The following is a 25985-nucleotide window of genomic DNA, read 5'->3' as shown; positions in this document are numbered from 1 at the left end:
TTTTTGGCACATTCTTCTAATTGGATCAACTTGGTATAGCTTTGGCTGCTTATAAGAGACAAACATATACTAGCTTAGCCAAAATAGAAGTTTGTTTTTCTTAAGTGACATTAGTCTGAAGGTAGGATTTCACAGTCCTCAAAGACCTAAGCTCATTTTTCTTCCTCTCAAACATCCTCAGCTTGTGACTTTCATCCTTCTATTTGTTGCCTCATGGTCTTGAGATGGCTGCCTCACTTCCAGCAACCTAACTACATTCCAGGGAGAAGGATAGGAAGAACAAGAGGTGTAAGACATATACCAGCTAAATCAGCTTTCTCCAAGAGCTTTCGCAAACCCCTAGAGATTTTAACTTATAGCCTATGGGTCACAACTGTGAAAAACGCCCACTCCCTCCTGCAAGGGAATCTAGAATCACTGTGTTTTTAGCTGAGCCCATGGCCACCCCTAAATACAGCTGGGGTTCTGTTTTTAAGATAAAGAATGTATTTCCCCCATATCCATTTTCCATTAACATGGATTACTGGTAAAATCTTTAAAAATTTTGGTTACTGGTTTTGGTTACTGGTAAAATCTTTAAAACTTCAGTGTGCTTGGTTAGTCTAAGCTGATTTGTATTCCTAAAGAGCAAAAAGTCTCCTCATTTTATATCTGAGCTTTCTATGGAAAAAAATATCCTACTTTTAGAATAGAATGTTACTTGGGAAACAGATGGGTTTATAACTATCCTGTAGTGAGATAGATGCGAAGAGAAAACTGTAGACAGACTTTTCATAATGAAAAATGAAAAGAATCCCATGGCCTATTTCATCTCATATTTACCCTACAAAATAAGGTTGTCTGAAGTTTTTTCTGAAAAGATTCTGACTGGGAGAATAGATAGGCACCGAATTAAAGCTCCAACCTTTGGAATCTCTTCAATTATTAAGCAAAATTGTATCTCACTAATTTAGAAAAGAAGCCTTTAATGAGGTTTTTTTGTTTGTTTGTTTGTTTTTGTTTTGTTTTGTTTTCCTTTCTGTTCCACTTGTTATCTTGCTGGAATCAGCTACACTGAATAGCATGTGGCTCCCCCTGGCTGGTCCATGGAAGGTTTTTGTAAGTTCTCCCAATTCAGTCTCAACAATGCCTCTATAGACCAGAACCTGTTCTTTACATTGGCACAAGAAATAATTTGAAAGGTCCTAGAACATGATAGTCCCTCTATCCAAAAACTTTACTTTAGACTTGGAGAATGTTTATGGGCAGGCTGGAATAGCAGGTGTCTAATTTTAGAGGAACAAATGATGGTCTTCTTAGTGTCTATTAAACCCAATTTTTCTATGGAAGATAGTTGACTTCTGAATCCCGATCGCCGTCACCTTGGAATATCCTGTTCAAAACCAGTTGCATATTAAATTAGGCTCTACTCCACTAAAAAGCTTCATAGAACATAGTATTCATTTCACCCTCTTAGAGAAATAAATATGGACAATTCTTTGTCGAAAATCAGACTATATCCAGACTAATTGGCAACTGCAACATTAAAAAATACTTAGTAACTGGCAGGTATAGATTTTGTAAGTCACAAACTCAAGGTAGAACAAAAGATTAACTTTCTTCATTTTCTTATAAATTAATTTGGTTTCTATTATTTTTACCTAATTATGGAAAATCTTATTTAATTATTTGTGAGCTCACTGAATGACATTCATGCTTTTTCAGTCATTTCATGATGAATCCACTAAAATGCGAGATTTTTATTTTTGCCCTTTATATTAATTGGAATAACCTTTGTTTCAGCAACAAACACACTCCTAAATCTTGGTGGCTTGGTACAATGAAATTGTATTTCTTGCTCAAGAAAAATTCTACGTGGTTGTTCCCAGTTGGCAGGTAGCCTTCCATGTGATCATTTATGGATTCGGGCGATTCTTCAGTCTTGTGGCACCTCTTGCTTCTAGGTACTCAGAGTCAGCTGATGATGGAAAAAGACATCATGAAGGATTACACCTACCTCTTCAGCCCAGAAGTGACACACATGACTGGCTCATATTTCAATGGTGAGAAATAGTCACATAGCCCGGCTAGATGCAATGGAAGGCTGAGACATTCCCCTAACTGGGCAGCCACTTCCTAGAAGGAAACATCAATTTTGGTGGTCACCAAGCTGTCTTTGCCTGCCTTTCATCTTTGCAGTTGAAGCAATTTAAAAGCATATATTATGTTTTTGCCAATTGTCGTTTAAAAATTAAATTAGAGAACTGAGAGGATTTAATTTGTAGGGGGGAGTAAATTTCATTACGTTGGTGCTATGATTGATTATATTTTGCGCCTTAAGATTAGATCACATACTTTTTCTTCTACTCACAGAGCCAAGAGAAACTTCAGTATAGATTTTCCAGTTGTTATATCATAGTATCTAGGATTCAAGTCTCTTTTACATTTTAAACAAAGCATCCTAAATTGCAGCAGTTCTCCATACTAGGAGAAGCATGAATGATCAATATGAACTTCAAAAGGATTATTTCTGAACCCATTCTGATGGTAGCATACAGCTAATATCCAGCTAACATTTCTGTATTTCAGGTAGGATATATAAAGGGACAAGGAGAAAGGGGTAGAGTCTATATTAAGAAAGAAAGCTGGTCATTGTAGCTCACACCTACAATCCCAGCACTTTGGGAGGCCAAGGTGGGAGGATGGCTTGAGCCCAGAAATTTGAGACCAGCCTGGGTAACATAAAGAGTTCCTGTCTCTAACAACAACAACAACAAAAAGTCAGGCATAGTGGTTCATGCCTGTGGTTCCAGTTACTTGGGAGGCTAAGGTGGGAGAATTGTTTGTGCCCAGGAGTTCAAGGATGCAGTGAGCCACGATCATGCCACTGCTCTCCAGCCTACATGACAACAGAGCAAGACCCTCTCTCTCAACAAAAAATAAATTTTAAAAAGCTCTCATAAATCATTAGAAAACATATTCCTACATATCTAATTGTCTGGAATTGTTATATGACTGTTCATAGCAGCAAGGGAGGAGGCTGGAGAAACATAGCTTTTAAACTGGATTCATAGATGTTTCAAACCAAATTCGTTCTCTTGATAAGGAAGAAGGAGGGAAAGATATGTGGCAGGCAAATAACAATTTCGGCCTCAATATTAACAGCCCAATTAATCAGCCTGCAGTGATTATAAATTTGTTTTACTCTCTCCAGGGGACTTAGTATTGTGTGTGTGGGTGTGGGTGTGAGACAGAGAGAGACACACAAACATACACAAACACACACACACACACACAGAGAGAGAGAGAGAGAGAGAGAGAGAGAACTGAATGGAAGAGACTTGATATCATAAGAAAATTGGGAATGGAGAGGACAAAGAATAAGCTCTAGAAAAAGACAATTTCAGAATATTTTGAGATAAACCCCAAATAAACAGTGAAGGATATTCTAGAATAATGGAGAAATAGATTACAGTTCAATAGAAACACACAAAGTGGTCTGAAAAATACATTACATCACTGGAGTAGGTATGTTTATGATTAGTGCCCTGTGTTGGAACTAAGAAGAATGAGGCTCAGGAGGATGCTGTCCTTAGTAATAACAGTCTGAGGAATCTGCTTATTCCAAGTGATCTATTTCATAAGAGAGCAAGGAAAAGTAGCTGTTCTTTAGTGATTCCACAATCCAAAGTCCAGTTTGTCTATCTAAATATATCGATAATAAAAAGATCAAAGTGGATGTTTTACCAGACATGCCAGCTAATGTGGTGACTAAGGTGGGTGGTCAACATGGATGAGGTCCTCTAGCTCTGGTCAATGTTGGGGTTTTGAGTGTCAGTTGCTGTTTTACACTACATCTGTTGCTTTGAATCAGACTTCTAGCAAGAAGGAGGAAGGGAAGGAGAGAGAGAGAAAGCAAGAGAGAGAATGTTAATTGGTGTTGAGGATGAACCCCTAGGCAATCCAGAAACTGCTTTCATTTAAAAGAGTTATGTAACCTAGTGTTTAATGAATCAGGGTTTTTGTAGATTCATAATTTTGCCTTTCTGCATTTTTCAATCTTGGATTCTCTTCTGAACCTGCAGGGATATATACAAAGTAGGTGTTCTACTTAGTCCAGGAAGAAGCACCCCCAAAATTTTCTGTTCTCCTTACCAGCTGCCTCACTTCATTATGCACACACCTACCCACCGCTAGAACTTCTCAGTTTTGAAATTAAAAGAGAATCATCTAGGTCAGGACATGAGTGTGGATGGGAGGATGCAGGGAGGCGGGCAACTGGAAAGAAGGAAGGGCTAAGTGTTCAATTTTTGTCCTTTCTAGCATTTTCTCTTTTCCAAGTTGGTTTCCCAAGTGAGATCTCAGAACACACAGGCCCTGGTTAATTATCTAGTGCATTAGATTATCTTTAATTCTGCCCTAAAGGGCCTAAATGGCTGGCAAAAATGCACTGTCGTTTCTTTTCTGGGATTCCCACATCTTAATTTTAGTCAATCTCCGCATAGTTAGCCTTCTCAGGAACTCCCTTCTAGATCTGTGGATAATTCTCAGACCAGATCAAGAGTTGACTTTTACACCCACTTATTTTGGCCAATGTTCCTACATCATTGAATTGCTTACAGGTATGAGAGATCTTTATGCTATTTCATGCCTCTATGAATATGTCCAGGCTGCATTCTGTCAAGGGCATTCATCTTCCCTCATTCCACCAAGACCTGGCTTCACCATTCCATCCTCAGTCCTTTCCTAAAAGTCAAAGGACACTGATACACCAATAAGTATCAATTATACCTATTATTGATTAGGTTTAAGAACCAGTTCTTTCAGACTGCCTTTCCTGATTTCTCTACCCCCATCTTAGTGGAAAGGATTCCTGCTCACTGGGATGTTGTTGTGCACAATAATAAAATTCTAATGTGCTTATCCTTTGTTAAACATATTTGTTTATATATCACCAATCTCAAGTAATTAGCTAATTATTTGAAAGCAAAGATTGTGGATTATTCATCTTTGAATTTTCAGTACCTAAAACAGAGCCTTACAAGAATACAGTATGCATTCAACTATAGTTCTCTGCCATTAAAAATTGTAATTATTGATAGGAATGAAGATGAATCCTATCTATTTTAAGAAAGTCAAATACATGAAAGCATAAATTCATTGAATAGAAAATACTAGGGATAATGATATGTACTATAAAAAGATGCTTCACTTTGTAAGAGATCACCACGTTATCATTGAAAATATCATCTAAAAATTATCTTTACACTCAGTTCACTCCAGAAAAAAATTCTTTCTTAAAATAAGCAACATCGATACTTCAAAAATCCAATTGAAGGCAATTTCTTGATTTTTAAAAATTATATCTGGTTATAGTAGCAGCTCCAGTTTGACTATTATCTGCCTATTTTATTAAATCCATGTATAAGAATTTAAAATTACCTCTCTTTTGAGAAGCTAGACGTTGGTAGTCTATTTTATAAAATACCCTAAAAATTATAGAAATGGCAACTAGACTTTATGACATATCTTTAAATTCAATATTTTTGTCCTATATTATGTATGATGCTTTAGTTTCTCAAAACTCTGACATCATTATTTTATTGCTATAGCAATCCTGTAATAGGTGTTGAACATATTTCATGACTTTACCCCACAGCTCCCTTGAAAAAACATAGAGGAAGAGTGTACATGAGTTTTCCCAAATCTTACAGTTAGATTACTGACTGTTCCCTTCTAATTTATTTACTTACTTTTGGAATTTATGTTTGCCCATGATAGGCCTTCATTCTGTTCAAAGTGCTCAGTATAGTTATTAGTGTATCAGCAATTCAAGCAGTCAACAAACACTTCTCCTGTGTCACCCTTTATTTATTTTTTCTGCAAAATCTTCAGGCATTTTTAGTAAGAATTTCAAATTCAGTTTTAGCAGTGCTATACTCAAATAGCAAGTCTTAGCTCCCTCCTACATTTTTGTGTTAAGATCTATGAGTACATAGAACTCTAAACCAGCGGAGTGCTCTCTGCTCAAGGTGAGAGTTCTCCTAGAGGTGGAGAACTAAGATTGTATTTTCTGTACTGCTTAATCCAGATGGAACTTTTTCTGTTTGTTCTTTTGGCCTCATCTCTTTCCCACGCCCTCTTTCCCACGCCCTCTTCCCAGCCCACACCTCCCAGGTTTTCAGTTGAAGAAAAGACCTGGAAAAATTAGATAACTTGCTTGAGGTTACAAAGCTAGTTGGCAGCAGGTCTTGGCCAACAAATAGGATTTCTTGACTAGAGTCAAATAAATGAAAAATCAATATAACTGAAATGAACAACAGTCAAGATTTGTTTTTGTGGATACAGCTGGATTACAAAAATTTGTAAATGTATTCCACTTAGCAAAACCTCTAAACATGTTCTTCATAGTGACAATATATATTCTGAGACTTCCTCTTCTTATTCTTGTAAAAGAAGTTGATGAGAATGTTGGGCTAATGGCAGATAAATGTGAATCATAATTTACACTTGTGTAAGTAGGCCAATACTTTAGAAAGAGTATTTGATCCTCTAGAAGCTTGGATTCTTACCAAATCCATGTGAGGTGGTGCTATGGTTGGGATATTTGACCCTCCAGATCTCATGTTGAAATCTGATTCCCAATGTTGGAGGTGGGGCCTAATGGGAGGTGTTTGGGTCATGGGTGGATCCCTCGTGAATGGCTTGGTGTCATCCTTGCAGTAATGAGTGAGTTCTCATGCTATTAATTCCCAGAGAGAGCTGATTGTTAAAAAGAGCCTGGAACCCTCTGCTCTCTCTTGTTTTCTCTCTTACTATGTGATCTCTGCACACACTGGCTCCCCTTCACCTTCCACCATGAGTGGAAGTTTCCCAAGGGCCTCACCAGAAACAGGTGCCAGCACCATGCTTCTGGTACAGCCAGTAGAACCATGAGCCCAATAAATCTCTTTTGAAAAATAAGTTACCCACCCTCAGGTATTCTTTTATAGCAACATAAAGAGACTAAGACAGGTGAGTAAGGCAGTCACTTGCCTGATTGCATGCTCCTATTAAGATGGAGCCCAGGATTCATCCCAGGTAGTGGAACCCTGTATGTAGCACTCTATGCAACATTTCACACTGTAGCATCCCACTAACCCAGTGCAGTGCTACAAGGATGTGAGGTGAAACATAAGAGAGAAGAACATCAATTTCTAACCCAACCCTGCCACAGAGAATCTCTGTTACCACTCAGGCTCCCACTTTGAATTTTGAAAGTGAAGATCATGATTTCAAAGATGGGCTCAGACTTGTGAAATCTAGTGATGAACAGATCTTCAGAAATGCCAAGCTCTGATATTATTGTGAGTAACAATTAGTTCCCAGATGATTTTTATTTTGGGGAAGAAAATCTCAGAAGTGATTAGTCAACTAGCCGAACAGCTGCAAAAGTCTTCATATGTGAAGACATTGCCCTCTTTTCAGAGGACAGGCAATAGAGCTCCAAATGCAAGCAGATTTTGCACACACCAGGAATTACTCTGTCAGCAGGCTTAATTAGGTAGAAAAAAGTTTCCTCTAATTCCAATACTAAGGCACATTATAAATCAATGACTCACAGGATTTAGAGGTTGAAGGAAACCCGAATTTTGCTATTGCCCCACTTGGCTAACTTAGCAAGTACAGAAGACGGAATTTGACTTCAATTAGTGTTCCTTTTAAAGAAAAAGTATTTCTAGAACACACCAAAACACCCAATCTTTCTTTAGTAATGTAAAACATTTTAAATTTAACATATTAGTGGTTTGACATTTGATATTTTGAGCCCTAATGAATTCTGTTCTATTTAATAGACAATAACATTTGATGTTATACTTATGAATGCTTAAAACACATAAATTATTCCATTTTTTAACACAAACATTATATAGAACAAAGCAGAAAAAAAAATATCACTTATAACACCACACGTTAACCACAGTCTCTCTATAATCCTGATTCCTTAGCATTCAGGGCAAATTTTGTAGGGGAAAGTGGGACTAATGATATTTCCCTCAGAGAACTGTTGTAAACTTTACTGGGAAAATATATGTTAGTAACTGGCACATGATGGGTGGTCAATAATGTTCACTTCTAACCTTCTTGCTGCCCTCATGTAAAGACAGGAATTTTTATCCCTAGGAAGCCAAGGGAGTACTACTTTTAGCCATGTAAATCTTCAGATTCAACTAGGTTAGAAAATTTTTCTTTGGGTTTTTTTTTAGACAATTCCTTTGTATTATGATTTATCTGTTAAAGGAAAGGTAGGAAGGTTGGAAGTGTTCCTTATTCATATAGAAAGCCCACTTTCAGTGTATGTACTAGCCAGTGATCCACTGATTGATTGAGCTTCCCAAGTATCCTTATTTCTGATGTACTTAGCCATCTGCTGTGTCCTTGCTAACCCTAACTAAGAGCAAGGAATATTCATTGACCACCCAGTTCTTCTGCTGTTTCTCCCCCATCTTCTAGAAGTAAGCACTTTACTCAATCTTTGTGGATAATTTAAGGTCTGGGGAATATATAACATGGACAATATTACACTGTATGATCAGTGTTGTGTGCTAGAAACAGAAAATACATTGAATTTTCAAGGAGAATAACACCATCTCCTTCTTTGGTGGACTGAGACATGTTCTTGAGAAAAGTGGGATTTGGATAGAAAAGTGGACATGGGGACATCACAGGGAAGAATGTACAATAAAGGGGAAGAGTGAACTGGTTAATCCTCCTTGAAAGAAAAAGAAAAGGAGAGGAGTGTTCCAGAAAGAAGGAAATGGTAAGTTTAGCTGGAGTTAAGCATTTGTGTATTATCATGATTAATCACAGGAACAGTTGCCAAGCTTTCATTACAAAAATATTATCCAGGAGAATTCATCAAGTTCCATTGCCTATTAATTTCTGTCCATGCATTTTATTTGGCATCTTCAAAGACAGAGGACACTTTTTTAAAAAAGAAATGAACACAAAAGAAAAAGTTCATTAGAGGAATAATTTATGTGTGATATTTAAAAATTAAGCCACGTCATCATCCTAAGAAAACTATGAGATTTTAGTTTTAGTATAAACTTGCAGTGTGTTCTCGAGATTTCTAAATATAAGGCTTAACATTTTTCCCTTAATACACATCGATTTGGCATCTCATATTTATTATTTATCAGCAAATTATAAAACAAAGTAAAATGATGTTGTGCCACATCATTTTTAGATTTGGGATTTTAAAACTTGATTTATAATCCTACTTTTACCATGAAATACTCTTTCTTGTATGACCTTGAATACATTTCCCATCTGTGAATCTGTGTAATCATGCACAAAAATAAATGAGACAAAAACCTAAGTGCATTTTAATCTCTTCAAATTGTAAAAAGTGTACAATATTACATTTTCAAAAGAAAACACAATCCTTTTATGTTTATATCCTTTTTGAAAACCGTGTTAATAATAAATAGAATCTGCAAAGTTCGAATCATTTTTTTTGTTAGGTAGCAGGAGAATTTTTCTAGGACTACAAACCAGCTTCTAGCCTAGTTAAATCTTAATGTCAAAACCAACTACCTAAAGAAACTTAATGAGATAAAGGAAGATTTTAAAAAGAGATCTTCTCTCCGTTCCTGGTGGGGAATAGCAAGGATTCCTGAAATATGTATAATTTAACACTGATTACAACACAAGGCTTAGCAGTTCCAAAGTGTATCACAGATACAACCACACTTGACCTAAATGACCTTATAAAAGCTAATGTTGTATTCAAGCCTCACCACTGAAACTGGTAAAACTATGGCTCCCTTAGGAATGTGTGCCATCTTCCATGTGGAGGACATACCCGCAGAGGGAAAACTGCTGACGAATGGTTACCCCACTTCTGAGCATAGCCAAAAAGTCCCTCTGGTTGGGTTACCATCTCTTCACAATTCCTCAATAGGAAGGCTGAGCTCCAACTCTGAATCAAAGTGCGTTAGAGAGAACATTTGCAAATATAAACCAGCTCAGGCTACTGATTAAGCAGACTACTGATTAAGCATTACTGTTGCATCTCTAGCAATAGAAGTGATGGTTTGTGTGTTTTTCTTTTTTAGAATCCCTGCAAGGAAGCCTATGGCAAGTTTCTGCATATTCCTGGTTTCTCACAGCCCTGAGAAACTCTTTCAGGCATTTTCTTAAGCCTGGGACCTATATGGGGATGAAATTCTAGCTACACATGAATAAATAATATCAGTGCTAATAGTGTATACACTTTTTGTTGTGAGGTAATTTTGTCCTGAATACCAATTGCTATACATTTTTAATTTCCCGGAATAAATCAAACTTTCCTTTACAAAGTGGCTAATGAAAGAGTAAGCCCTTTTATTCTGTTTTTCCACTTGACAAAAACAAATTTATATGCTACATTTTTAAGGCTTAAGAACATAGGAGACTCTATTTCCCAAAGCAGATGTGATTCTAGTTTCCAGTACAACTTTTTAATATTTAAAGTTTAGTAAATTATGGAAATCAAAATAAAGCTATGATTTTATGAAACATAATTCATAAAAATCTTTATTCCAAATCATCTGTACTTAGCAATAATATAGTGACAAATCATAGGAAAACTCAGTTAGACAGAGGAAAACTCAGACAGATATCTGGAGTGAGATTCTGGCTCTACCAATTGATAGTATTACGGCTTGTAGAACTTGCTGAAATTTTATGAGTTTTTCATCTTATCTGTTAAATGAAGATGATATTCTAAAATCATAGGATTGTAAAATAAGATAATGAGGTAATGTGTTCGGCACATCAAAGGTGTTCAGAAAATACTACTCTTCTTTTCCACTGTCCTCGTTAATCAAGTTGAAAGCATACAGTGAGAATTTAATGAATGCATCACTGAAAAACAAAAACAATGAAACCTTTATGATTTTATCCTAGGCCTTCTATTTTTTCTCACTTTATAAACTTCTAGGCCATATTGATCACTTTGTTGGATACAATTACTACCTATGTGCTGATGGTCTCCAAATTCCTATTTCTGGCTCAAATAAATTTCCTGTGCTCTAGACCCTTATGTGTGATTTTTAGTATATGTCTCTGTTAAACTTACTTTAAATTCAACATTTCCAGAGCTGAGTTTAACATTCACACAATTGTACTCCCTCCTACCTTTAAAAAAATACAATGGCAAACAATCGGCTTCTCTTGCTTTGTTTCCTAGCATAGGTGCCAAACCCAGAAATTTGGGATACAACTTAGACTACTCCCTGTCTAAATTTTTTACATTCAGTCATTAAGTTCTGCCCCTCCTACTTCTTTCAGGTCCATTTAAAACTCTCCATTCTTCCTGTCACTACCCCACTGCATGCCACCACAATCTGTTGCCTGGATTTTTGCAACCAATTTTCAGTTAGTTGGTCTGCCTCTAGTCATGCTTGTCTCCAGTCTGTTGCTGGAGACTGTTCTCTCCAGTCTGTAACTTTCTGTTACAGCCAGAAATACCTTTCTAAACATAAAACAGGTTGTGTCTCTCCCATGCCTAAAGTCCAGGCCTTTATTGTCCTAACCTGATTTATGAAGATATATCTTTAACATGCTTTGTTTATGATGAGGTGCACTTCCTAGACACTACCCTCAGCCATAGGAACTCAAACATTCATTGTGGTATTGAAGTCAAGAGCTCTCAATTGTGTCCCTTCCTGGGGCTTTTCCTCAGCAGAAGAGGACACTGCTTGCCCAAGGCCACATCCTTCCTGGGGGATAGCCTATATAGCCTATGTCCAATGCATGCACCACTTGGGGTATAAAATTCTAGCCCCCATCCCAGTTGGGAACTAATTTGAAGGTCCACTCCAATGTCAGAGTTCTCCATGGAGTTGTCGGAATCCTTTGTTGCAACTATATTATAGCCAAATTTCTGCCTCTGCACATACAGAGAGAAGTTGGGCAGTTGGCTTTCATTGCTTCCCCACAGGTGTAGACCTTGGAAGCTCTCCCCACAAACATCGCATATGAAAAACCTCAACTTCTGAGTCTGTTTCCAAGAGACTCTGCCTTTGACTCAAGACTTTAGACTTTTCTATGGACTATTTAGCATTTAAGCATCACACTGAATCACTTCTTCCTTTTGCATTCTATCTTCTGCCCAATCTGAACTAATTTCACTTCTTCAAATATATAGTGCTCTACCTGTGGACCTTAGCACTTGTCCTTTCTTCTATCTGAGCACTCCCCTATCTCACTCTTCTAGTTTCTGCTTAAGTGGTTTCAGGAGGCTCAGACCCAGGTACTAGTTAAGTGCCTCTCCTTTGTGCTTTCCTGGTACTTTCTTCTTTAGAGCTCTCACCACTTCCATGCTGTATGGGCCATTTCTAGGCTGTATTATTGACTGGCTGTAGGCTCTGTGAGGAAAGGGAATTGTTCACATTATATCTTAGTACATTTTACAATGTTTGGCTGATGCTAGTCTCTCAAAAATACTTGCTGAATGACTGAAAGGGTGAATGTTTAAGACTGGATTTACATTGGTTGGAATTAAGAAATTTATGGAAGAGGAATTTACATATTTAAGAATGATCATGCATATTTTGCTTGAGAGCTTTAGTCTTTACTGAATATACGTGTGAGTGCGTATATGTTTGTGTATTAATTCAGACATAAATAATCATTAGCCCATATATTATTCAAACATAGGTATTAAAACAATCTCATAATGCATAATCCTTCATAGGAGTTGATCAAAATGTCAATTCAGTTTCTGCTAAGAGCTTAGTTTTAACTATATTAATTGTGTTTTTAAAATAGCTCTTCCACTAAAACCTGGCTTTAGAAAGTGTCAAAACTTATAGTTGTACTCTCTTTCTACTCTCCTTCTGCTGTTCCTAACAATAGATTTCTAGGAAATTAAGGGCCAAAATAGATGAAATCCTTTCAAGGAGGTTATAAAGTGGTCCAAGAAATTAAATGACCCAATAAAGATGTTTGAATTAGTAAGTCCCTAGTCTTATGCTATAAAATGGAAAAAAAAATAGGAAATTATATATAAATGCCATTCTCCAACCTGATTATCACACTTGGGTTACCTAGAAGCAGGAAAGACTCTTGTACCAAACACCAGTTGGATTTTGAGATATCAGATGCTCCCTTAGGGAAACAGGATGGGGCTTTCTACGCATTTCCAGGTGACAAGGTTGCTCCTATTGGCCTACGGCAATTTTACAGAAGAGGGGAAGTTCTGAGCTATTGATATAAGCATTGACAGGAGGGGGAAATCTGCACATTGTTCTAATAAAGGGGATTTAAATGGAGACCAACATACATTACGCTATTCCCATGCCTCTGTGTTGTGTCTTTTGATAACTACAGCCTATTAATGCCTATTGTCTCCTTTATTTAGAGTTTGGATTAGTCAAGGTTCTCCAGAGAAATAGAACCTATATCTGTATTTATGTATTTAAATATCTATTTATCTATTATTGATTGATTTATTATGAGATGATGAGGCTGAGAAGTCCTATAATTGCCATCTGTAAGTTGAAGACCCAGGAAAGCTGGTGGTGTAATTTTGCCTGAGTCTGAAGGTTTGAGAACCAAAGGAACCAATGATGTAAATCCCAGTCCAAGCACAGGAGAAGATGAAATGTCACAGTTCCAGCACTGAGGCAGGAAAAGAGGGGCAAGTTCCTCATTCTCTCCACCTTTTGTTCTGTTCAGGCCCTCAAAAGGATTGGATGCTGCTCAACCACATTAAAGAGGGAAATGTACTTTACTGAGTCTATATGTTCAATGCTAATCTCATCCAGAAACACCTCACAGAAACACCCAGAAATAATGTTTAATGTGGACACCCCTGGACTACTCAAGTTTACATATGTAATTAACCATAGAATTTCTTAAATTTTTCCTTTGAACAGAGATAAATATGTACCAGAATTTTCTCCACTGGCAGAAATTATCACTAATTTTCTTAAAATATATAAGTAGTTTCTATGTTGTTGACAATAACTTATTTCTAAATTAAAAATAGAAAATAGTGATTCTAGTCCAGGATTTAATGATAATAACATATGATTTAATGTTATTAAATTTCTCATTTAGATATGAGAAGAGAATATTCAAATCTGACAGATTCTTACAAGATGTGTTATTAAAAACAGAAGTTATTTCCTTAAGTCTCAATATTATCCTTATTTTTAAAATACTTAGGGACACTGTTGGTGTCAGTTGGAAATTGGCACAAAATTATATGTTCATTTCCAACTCAAGAGAAAAGGAACGAATTGGTAGCAAGGCTGTTAGAAGGTTCTAGAGGGAGGAAGTCATATCATAGATCCTCCTCCCAAGAAGAGCTTTGCTTAAGATATTGTACACTTGTTCACAAAAATATGTCAATCTTTCAATCCACACATTTGATATGGAAACATAAGAATTTGCCCTTTACCATGATCCCAGAATACTTATACTTTAGACCCTTGTTAGAAACTGTAACATCAAATTTGTCTGTTTTCTGATTCTTACCAAAAGTTAGAAAAGCAGAGTTTATAAGAGGATACTTTGTGGGCATGCACTTCAGTCCTTTCAAAAGTTGTCCCACCATTATCGGATAAGCAGAAATGTTTATCCTGGGATCACACTGGTTTTCTTCTCACTGAGTGTAGAAATTAGAAGTATACAATGGACAAATTCTGGAGAGACCCACTGCAGGTTTGATTTGATTATGATCTTATTGTTTTCACTGATGTAGAATAAGAGGCTGTAGTTAAAAGCATATAAGTTTCCGTTAATAGTCTGGCCAAACAGTTGTAGTTTAAAATCAAAGACCATCTAAATATGCATCTTTTGGATAGGAGAGAAGGAAAAAAATCTAAATTAAAAATTGGCTTCAAACTAAAGTTTAGAAAGGATTTTAAGTGATATCATGTAGCTCAAACTAAACATACACACAAATCACTATCTAAATAGTGACTATGAATCTTAGCACACAAATTGCTAAACTAGAAAGTAGTTGGACAATTCTTTGCTCTCTGGGGAGTGCGAAAACCTCCAGGCCCGTGTCCAATGGGCTGGATGCCTGGTTAACTTCAGGCTGGCTGGACACTTGCTGTCATTATTGAAAGCCTATCAAGTGGGTCAGAGGTAGCTCTGGCAGGTGGGATCTGGGGAAGAGAGAAGACCATGTGACCAAGTTTGTTCATCCCGGCAGGCTACTTCACCTTTGACAAGATAAAGTGTAGCTTATCTCTGGGAGGAAGAGAAAACTGTTTTAAGAATTGCTTCTTAGGAAAAAAAAAAAGTTAGACCATTTACAGATTTTTAAGAATATATTATATTTATATTCTATATAGAATATGTATGTGTATTTGTATGTATACATGCCATACACATATATATTTTTCAAATTTTAAAGCTTTTTTTCTTAGAGATGAAACATCTTTAATTTTTTTTTTTTTGTATATATAAAACATCCAAATTGACTCAAAAACAACACTAGACCCTTAGGTTTTGTCAGAAAATGCTAAAAGTAGTTGGCTTCAGGGCTGTATTGTTTGATTGACCCTTACAGTCATCTCATGTGCCCTTTGGCATGAAACCTCAGCTGCTTGCTTCTTTAGGCTATTGCAGCTGCTTCTGACACAGAATGGTAATGGAACATTGATACTACTGCAAGAAATCTCTTGCTCTGCTCACTACTTCTGGTCTCCTGTGAAGAATGGGGCCACAGTGGCAAAATCTGGCCTCTTCTGAGGCTGCCAAAACATCAGTAGGCCCAGCCCCAAAGTGAGGCAAAGTATTAAATTTCCATGGAAAAATGTTTACCGGGGGAGAGAGGAGGGAAGAGGGAAGGAAGCAGCAGGATGATTTCTCTCCTTTTCCTCCACTTATGGACAGTTCCAAAGCATGGTGTTATTATATAGCCTGACCAAAGACATCCTTATGGATGTGCCTCTTCATGAAGCAGGCCAGGCTCATCATGTACCACTTACATTTGTTTAGCCTCTTCCCCAACCCACCTCACATTTCCCACTCATTTGTTACTTTTGTGATTGCCTCAGGCTTTGTTTTCTAGTCAACCATGGCCAAGGCTGGGGTATAATCCTTTAACTACTTCTTGATAAAATAATTACCAAATCCTTTAAATTCCAACCACATGACAACATTTCCTAACTATACTTTTTTTTCCAGGCTTTATTATCATTAAGAAAACACTAGTTACAAGCAAGAGAAAAAATGGGGAAGATTTATTGAAAAGTAGTACCGGTGGTTTTCTTTCATACATTTACTGATGATTTCTAATTTCTGGGAATTTTTTCTTGCATATTTTTAGGTTTTTTTTCCCTGTGGTGCAGGTATATTCTTTATTTTAAAAACTGTTAAAAAGCAAATGAAAATATTTTATGCTTCATTTTTAAATATTAGATCTATTATTTATTTTTTCCAATGTACTTTAAAATATGTTTTATAAGACTTTTTGTTTTTCACTGTGGTATCTCTCAAGTACAAAACCAGAACTTAGTAGACATTCAAAAAATGTTTGAATATGGAAATGTATTGAAGGAAGCTGATGAAATAGATATTTTACTCATTTCCAAAATATAATTTTGGTCTCAACATCTCTGCCGTATTACCCCTGTCTTCTTCTATTTTAACACACTAGTCCAAATCCCTATCATCTCTTGCTTAGACAAAAGCATCCTAATTTCAATCACTGCTTCTACACTTGTCCTGCTTCTACTCCAGCTGGCAATCAGAATAATTCATTAAAAGTTTAAATTAAGGCATCCATAGGGAAAAAATGTAAAACCATATTTTTTACTGAAAATGATTCTATATGCAGAAAACCCTAAAGACTCTAACAAAAGACTACTAGAACTGATAAATGATTTTAGCAGGGTTTCAGTATACCAAATCAATATCAGTAGCATTTCTATACCCCAATAACACACAGGCTGAGAGTGAAATCAAGAACACAATCCCATTTATAATAGCCACAAAGAAAATGAAATACGTGGGAAGACAGCTAACCAAGGAGGTAAAAGAGCTCTACAAGGAGAACTACAAAACACTGCTGGAAGAAATCAGTGATGACACAAATAAATGGAAAAATGTTCCATGCTCATGGATTGGAAAAATTAATATTGTTAAAATGTCCATATTGCCCAAATAAATTTAAAGATTCAATGTTATTCCTATCAAATTACCAATGTCATTCTTCACCTAATTAGAAAAAAACTGCTCTAAAATTCATATGAAACCAAAAAAGAGCCAAATTAGCCAAAGTAATACGAAGCAAAAAGAACAAAGCCAGAGGCATCGCACTAGCCAACCTCAAACTATACTATAAGGCTACCATAAGTAATCAAAACAGCACGGTACTGGACAAGCAGATACACAGATCAATGGAATAGAATATAAAACTCAGAAATAAAGCAACACACCTTCAACCATGTGATCCTCAACAAGGTCCAACAAAAATGAGAACAAGCCATGGGGGAAAACTATTCAATAAACGGTGCTGGGATAACTGGCTAGTCATATGCAGAAGAATGAAACTGGACACTTACCTTTCAACATGTACAAAAATTAACACAATAAGCTTTGAAGATTTAAATGTGAGACTAAAATTATAAAAAATCCTAGAAGAAAACCTAGAAAATGCCCTTCTTGACATCAACCTTGGTGAAGTAGTTATGATTAAGTTCACAAAAGCAATTGCACAAAAACAGAACTTGAGTGGGACCTAATTAAAGAGTTTCTGCACAGCAAAAGAAACTACCAACAGAATAAACAACCTACAGAATAAACAAACTACCAACAGAATAAACAACAACCTACAGAATAAACAAACTACCAACAGAATAAACAAACCACCTACAGAATAAACAAACTACCAACAGAATAAACAAACTGCCTACAGAATAAACAACCAACAGAATAAACAACCTACAGAATAAACAAACTACCAACAGAATAAACAACCTACAGAATAAACAAATTACCTACAGAATAAACAAACAACTTACAGAATAAACAAACTACCAACAGAATAAACAAACTACCTACAGAATAAACAAACTACCAACAGAATAAACAACCTACAGAATAAGCAAACAACTTACAGAATAAACAAACTACCAACAGAATAAACAAACAACTCACAGAATAAACAAACTACCAATGGAATAAACAAACAACCCACAGAATAAACAAACTACCAACAAAATAAACAACCTACAGAAGGGTAGAAAATAGGCACAAATTGTGCATCAGACCAAGGTCTAACATCCAGAATCTATAAGGAACTTAATTCAATCAACAGGCAAAAATTAACCCCATTAAAAGGTGGGCAAAGTAGATGAACAGACACTTCTCAAGAGAAGATATGTAAGCGACTAACAAACATATGAAAAAATGCTCATCATCACTAATCATCAGAGAAATGCAAATCAAAACCACAGTGAGATACCATCTCATACCAGTCAGAATGGCTATTTTGAAAAGTCAAAAAACCACAGATGCTGGTGAGTCTGTGGAGAAAACGGAATGCTTATACACTATTGGTGGGAATGTAAATTAGTTCAACCACTAAAACGGAATGCTTATACACTATTGGTGGGAATGTAAATTAGTTCAGCCACTATGAAAAGCAGTTTGGATATCTCTCAAAGAACTTAAAACAGTGTGCTACCATTCGACTCAGAAATCCCATTGTTGAGTATATACCCAAAGGAAAACAGATCATTAGATCATTATAAGTACATGCACTCATGTTCATCACCACACTATTTATAATAGCAAAGACATGGAATCAACCTAGGGGGTCATCAGTGGTGGATTGAATAAAGAAAATTTGGTACATATACACCATGGAACACCATGCAACCATAAAAAATAATAAAAATCATTTCCTTTGAAGCAACATGGATGGAGCTGGAGGTCACGATCCTAAGCAAATTAATGCGGGAACAGAAAACCAAATAAGGCATGTTCTCACTTATAAGTTAGACCTAAACATTAAGCACACATGGATATAAACTTGGGAACAATAGACAAAGTGGACTAGTAGACTGGGGAGAAAGGGAGCGTGGATTGAAAAAGTACCTATTGGGTATTACGCTCACTACTTGAATGCAATATACCCATGTAAGAAACCTGCATTTGTACCCCTGTATTCAAAATAAAAGTTGAAATAAAACAAAGTAAATTAAAGTATGCCATTGCACTGCTTAATACGTCTAGAAGAAAACTCAAATCCCTTATCAAAGCCCACGCAATCTAGTCTCTGCTTGCCTCTGATCTTATTTCCTCCCATTCACGCCAGGTTTCCTTTCCTCCAATAGGTGGCTTTCATTTCCATCTGAAGAGATTTGCACATACTGTTCCTTTTGTCTGCAATGCTCAGACTGTGGGTCTTGAAACCACTCATTTTTCTGGTCATTTCAGCCTTACATTAGATATAACATCCTCAGCAAGGTGTTTCCCTAGCAAACCAATCCAATTTAACCCTCTCCTATCCTGTTCCTTACGGTCTTTTCTTCTTATACCACCCTGGCTTCCTTTCGTCCTTGAACTTCCTGCTATCTGAAATTATCTTGTTCATTTATTTGTTTAGCTTTTTAAGTGTTCGGACATGGCTTTTGTTTCCTCACCCAGCATACAGACCACTAGAATGTACACTCTGGGCAGGTGGACGTTATTTGAGTTTTGTTGAGCATCTGGAACAGTGCCCTGCGTGCACCAGCTGCTGAATATATACTTGTCTCTATTGGTTAAGGTAGCACTGGTATTTTGTAAGTTCCTTTTAAAGTTCTTTCATCTTAGAAATGTTATTCTGAAACCTCACACAGCTTTAATCTGGATCCAGTGAAAGATAAAGAAAAGCTAATGAAACTCTTCATTAAGAAGAGTGCTGCATCACAAAACTAAATAATATTCAGCAACTCATGTGGGGAAAAATTGGTTAGGTGGTAAGAAGGCCCTTAGGAAGAACTAACTATTCACTATTTAAAATTCTCACATTGTTTTGCTTCTTGATAACCTTTTAAAAATACATATACAAATCTTTCTGGAATTTCAAAATTCATTAGTACTTTTACATTTTGTGGTCAGTGTTTTCTACAGCTAGTGAAAGTCTTCAAGTTGAGATAATCCTGGTTCAGGATTTATTGGAGGCAAATACTTGATATACTTCTCTATAACGTAAGACTGAGTTTCCCCAAAGCAATTTCATCAAGTTAATTGCTCCACTATGATCTAAAAGATATTTCTTCCCCATTGCTTTTATCAGGAACTTGACATCATCAGACAGTAAATCAAGAGGTACTGACAACTGAGGCTGAATGATAGTCCCTGCCTAGGATTTGGAATCTTTGCATGAAACAGGACTGTAGACACCAGCGACAAAGAAGTCAGGGAGACTGTTGTCTCTAGGAAACACTTCCAGGAAACAGGAATGCAGGTCAGTAATCAAAATTATTAATAGCTTTGGAAGCTACATTAACATTTTAGTTTCTTCTAACTTATTTGCTTGCCACCCTCCCAAAACACACAGAATTTTTATGCACCCTTAAAAGTAATATAAAGTAGAATTATATATATCCTAGTTCATTGCCCTGGGAATTTGCTATAAGAACATTCTTCTTAGTAGAAATAATTTTTTTATTGTGAAACCATCACTACAAAACTTCTTTATAATATTTCCCTTATTTTTCTGTAGTAGAAGGTGCTCTATAGAGAGTCAGTAAAATTACTAGCCTTCATATTGGTTTAATGTCTGCAGATGAAATTAAGTCACTTTAGTGTGTCCTTCAGTCCAATGCTACCACTTCCTGGTCATGTTTAAGTTGGTTTTAATTGCTTCAGTGTCTGCTGATGGCAATATCCATGTTCAATAGTGATTGTGGGACATGTGAAAATGTTTTTTCCAATGTTTTTGTCTTGGGTCTCCAATGCTGCCTTTATGGCGGGGAAATAAGTATAAGATATTGGACACGTTCTGTGTGTACTGAATAAAACATTTAAATGTAGTTGTTTTGGAGAAGGCATAATGTTCAGATGTCTTAATTGCTTTGTATTTTTACTTTGCTTTAGTGTACTCTGACTATAGTGAGCTTCACTTTGAGTAGAACACAACTTTTAAATTTCCTTTTATATCACAGCTAGTTGGTAGGAAGGAAAGACAGATATGGATCCATCTTTCTATTTAATCCTTGGAGTATCATAAAAAATAAAAACTTCCTAGTCTTATTCTTTAGTCCCTTTGCTCCACAAAGTGAAATAATTTCATACACATTTAATCACTCCACAACAATAAATTAACAGGTACAAATATCATTTTTAGAAGTCAAGTTCCAGATATTTAATAAGGGATTTAAAGATTTCTGATCAACCAATTGAATGACGTTTGTTCCCTAACTGAAGTACCATATTAACTTATAAAAATGGGACTTATTTATTATCTTCTTGTTTCTTGTGTTTATTTAAGAAATTGAGGAAATACTCACTGTTTTCTGACTCTGTTTCCCCTACAAAGAAAAAAATACTGATATTTTTGGTCTTCACTTCATGTTCTAGTAATCTTAAATTTTTTGGCTTAGGTTTATTATACTCACTAGTAAGATAAACTATCTCGCTCAGTTCTGAGCAGCATATGCAACCACAATTATTATTTAAAATATGTAAATACTGAGACTAGCTCTCCTCACTCTAAAATAATCTTACTTTCTCAATAACTTTTCTCTATCTCCAAGAAGACGTGAGAATTTTGGGCCCCACTGCTAAAAGTAGAATAATTAGAATTTTCTTGCAGAGTAAGCTTCATACTTACTATCTTTTAAAATAATAGAAGCAGTGAAAAATAATGCAAGCATGAGAAATACATACTGCAGATAAATTATTCTTTTTAAAAACTTTTTATGATCAAATTCTGCTTTATTTATTCTTAGTCTTAAGGTATTATTCTTTTCCCAAAGTAAAATCAGTTGGCAAATATTTTGTAGATTTATTAGTATATCCAGACTCTGAATTTTAAAAACAACCATTTTTAAGTACTTAGCATTTTCTTAGAGATGTCTGATGCATAACTGTGCAGCTTTATATCACCCAGTACCTGTATCTTGAGTACATTTCTGTGTAACCCATATACCACCTGGTTTCACTAACTCTGGGCATTAGGGATTTATGTTAATTACAGCATTGCTATATTTTGTTGTCTTTTTCCCACCTGCACTATAAAACACTTATCTTCCCCATACAAAGCTCTCATTCAGTGTGAACCAGTGGGAATAATTACCAATGTGACCTCAGAGGAGAATCTAAGTAGACAGTGAGTCTTGGATCCTGAAGGCATCCTCACCTGGCAAGCTGCCCACTCCACATTCAAAATGGACTTGATTGTGCCTTCTGCCCAAAAGGTCATATCCATACTATGGAGCTGCCTACATCTGCCTTAAAGTCTCAGTATAGTATTCCAATTTTAAATAAACCCTTCACCCTATGCTCTCATTCCACCTGCTTTATTTCTAAACTGATGATAGGATTCACTCACCAGAATGAACCCTGATCTATAAAACCTCACAGATATATGGATTGGACGATAATTTACATCAGTTCTTCCTGTTGTGCTTTCTTTGGAAGCCTGGTTTCCATGATTCCCCTTTTGGTGAGTGCCAGATTTACTCTGGGAAAATTACTTCTCATTTTTGTATAGCCAAGATGTCTTGCTCTCTGCAGGCTGAGTGGAAGAGAAAATGACTCCGGTGGAGCCACCCTGATTTTTTTTTTTCTCTCCCAAAACTAAGAACTTGAGCAGAGTGAATACAAGAAAAAAGTGGTGACACTCAAACTGGTCTGCTACTTGGAATCTTTACAGCCTTGTTTTTATCTTTTTTTTTCTGAGTCATCTTCTTTAGCCTTCCCATGAATTTTGAACTACAAAATATTCTTACAGTACATTATTTTCTGCTTAAGCAAGTCAGAGTTGATTTTTATTGTTCATATCCAAATTATCCAAGCTGAAATATGTGCTTTCTTGAATGTAACTCCAAACCGCATATATATTCTTTATGGAATTTATTCAATATAATTCTTTCTGAATGAGCACTTTGGAGAAATTTTTGTCAGTTTCAGAGATGGTTTCACAGACAGAACTGCTAGCTTAGATTTTAGGCCCAGTTAAAGAGAAGAGTGAATTAACAGAACATATTTCTGGTCATGCAATAAATAATTTTTTGTGGTTGTTGAGAGTACAAAATGCAAAAAAAATCATAGGACAATCTTATGATCCATTGCCAAATGAAGGCTAGAGATAACAGATGCTGTGATGTCAGAGAGAGGTATGACACCCGTGTGCTAAAGTTATCTGGAAAAGTTTCATAGCAGCCTAGAGGTGATTGGATTAAACTAGGCCTAAAAGGATAAAGTGTTCAGTGAGTATCCCCCAACCCTGCAAAGGATACCAAGCCACAAGAAGGGGATAGCCCTAAAGGGTACGTAATATTATAACAATACCCTTGAACTGGCCTTTCTGATGACAAAGTGATACCTCATTTAATTTTTTCTTCATCCACCAATTAAACTCTCACATTTGCTTTCTTTGGTAAGACATTTTATCAAATCTCAGAGTTCTTAATCCTCCCACTTTAGCTGCAAGCTGAGAATAGCCTTCTTCTTCCAATATTGATTTTGGAGTGTCCTCCTAGTAATGCCCTTCTTTTCACTGGCTCCTCTCCTGAAATAATTGGCTCCTTTCTTTTTGAGCAGCATCTCCTGGGCACATGCCAAGCTTCTCTCCTTGACAGTCTCCAAGGGCTGTACTCAGATAACTGGGAGGACTTGGGTAGACTGAGAGAAAGGCACTTCAGAGTGATAAAGTAAAGGAAAAACTGCATAAGCCAAAGGGTAGATGCATAAAAGTATATAATACATTCAGGGGAGCAGCTCTGACTGATTGGAGCAACAGGATGGAATGGGGGAATAGCAGACGATTAAAATAATAAAACAGGTTAGGGTTAGTTTATGAGTCTAGCACCCAAATGATGTCTGGTTTTCATTCTGTAGGTAATGAGAGCACAGTCAATGTCTGTAATCAGCACCATCTATATGAACATCGGGCTTTAGAAAGATTCATTTGGAAATGTTATGCCAAACAGATTGAAAACAGGAAGCTCTTGCAACGACCTAGATAGGAAGAGATGAGGACCTTGGCTGAGATAGTGACAACGAGGATGAAAATAAGTGACTGACATTCAAAGGCAGAATAATGTTCTTGAGAGCCCCAAATGGTTGTTACTATGCTGTGCTTATGTAGAATAAATTACCAATAACTACTCTGAAGCTAGTTATTTTGTAGTTTTAATTAAAGCTTTTCAAGATCCATTTATTAAGGCAAGGAAGGTATGCAAATCAGTGAAGTGAGCCTTGGAAAATAAGATAGTATTCATGTTGCTGCCATATACAGAAAGACAAATGCCATGTAATTTTCCCTTGATCCTGAACAGGGGAGAGTTGGCAAATAAGCCTTGCACAATACAGATAGGCCTGGGTGTGCCCTCCCTATATTGTCATCACCACCCTCATCTTCCGCCTCCTGCTTTTGGGTGTCTGGGCATAATGTCCAGGGAAGATGGTCTGGTTTGTTTAATGTAATCTTGTAAAGGTTTTTTCTTTTTCTTTGTGGTTTTTTTGTTTGTTTGTTTTTGTTTTTGTTTTTGTTTTTGTTTGGTAAGCTAGAGTGTATCTCCTTTCTCTGCTGATCAAAGTAACTCATACTTAGTTTAATTTTTAAAAGTTTAGACAAAAATGAAATTCATAAAAGTATAAAAAATTAGAAAAAAACATAGCCAATCCTACCACCTAGACATATCAGTATTTGGTATATACGTTTTTAGACATTTTAAATGAATTTACATATACATGAACTTATAAGATTTTTTAAAAGATGAAAAACGCTTAAAATGCATAGAAATATTTTCAACCCGCTTTTGGAAATATTTTCAAAAACATATACAGACACTTATTCTAATTATGATCATACGAACAGTAGCTAAATGTAAGGTGGCTTAGGACGGAAATTTGAATCTCATGAAGGCCTGCCCTTAGGACCAGAGAGCTAGTTTAATAAATGTTTGTAATTGAGGTTTTCTGCATACATTTTGTTTAGGAGCGTCTTCTCCAGTAGAATTGACATTTGGAATTAGGACCACCTAATGGTTTTGTCTTTGGCACTGCTCAGAAGCAGCATGCAAAAGCCAGCTTTATTCTTCTCTTTGCCCCAGTGAAATTACTAAAATTAAATAGCATATATCCCATCCATATCTGGCCCTGGGAATGGGACTCTTTAATCAACATCAATGCCTTCGCTGCTGACAGAGCGAGAGACAAAAGAGAGAGACACAGAGAGAGAGAGAGATGTCTGTAAGACGAACCAAATATAGCACTGAACTGACAGCTGACAGTTTTAATAAATAAATTCTTTTAGGTTACTGTATTACACCATGACCCTAATCAAACCACATGAAAACACAAACATCAAATTTATCTACATAGAAAAAAAAAATGACTGGAATGAAATGCAATGCTTTTTTTCCTCAAGGGAATATGGCTTCATTTTTTTCTTCTTTTTGGGTTTCTGTGTGTTTCAAATTTCAACAGAGAACATGTTATGCTTGCAATCTGCAGAATTAATAGTTGACATTAAGTGAATAATAATAGATATTATGGAAATGTGTGTTTCTGTACTGCAATATGTTCTCCACATACATTAGGCAGTTCAGATCCCTTTGAAATGACTAGTGTCCTTTGTCTGGCCTGGTGTAATGTGTTTAAGAAGCATGCCTGAGGCTGGGGGCGGTGGCTCACACCTGTAATCCCAGCACTTTGGGAGGCCGAGAAGGGTGGATCACAAGGTCAGGAAATTGAGACCATCCTGGCTAACACGGTGAAACCCCATCTAAAAAGAAAAATACAAAAAAATACAAAAAAATTAGCCGGGCGTGGTGGTGGGTGCCTGTAGTCCC

The 25985-nt window shown here is 36.3% G+C and overlaps 1 long non-coding RNA gene across 2 annotated transcripts in view; it reads left to right on the top strand.

Annotated features, from left to right (window-relative positions):
- The window catches only part of LOC126933047 (uncharacterized), a 135915-nt gene that overhangs the window by 2015 nt on the left and 107915 nt on the right, over positions 1-25985 (top strand). Inside the window, exon 2 of one of the 2 annotated variants that reach the window (XR_007718401.1) lies at positions 20258-20428. The exons of the other annotated variant lie outside the window; for it this stretch is intronic. This is a non-coding gene — a long non-coding RNA (uncharacterized LOC126933047). The remainder of the gene's footprint in view (positions 1-20257; positions 20429-25985) is intronic. 2 annotated transcript variants of the gene reach the window in all.

This window comes from Macaca thibetana, chromosome 12, assembly GCF_024542745.1.
Source record: "Macaca thibetana thibetana isolate TM-01 chromosome 12, ASM2454274v1, whole genome shotgun sequence".
Taxonomy (NCBI): domain Eukaryota; kingdom Metazoa; phylum Chordata; class Mammalia; order Primates; family Cercopithecidae; genus Macaca; species Macaca thibetana.
The sequence above is the reverse complement of the archived record's forward strand: the minus strand, read 5'-3'. Positions and strand labels throughout refer to the sequence as shown.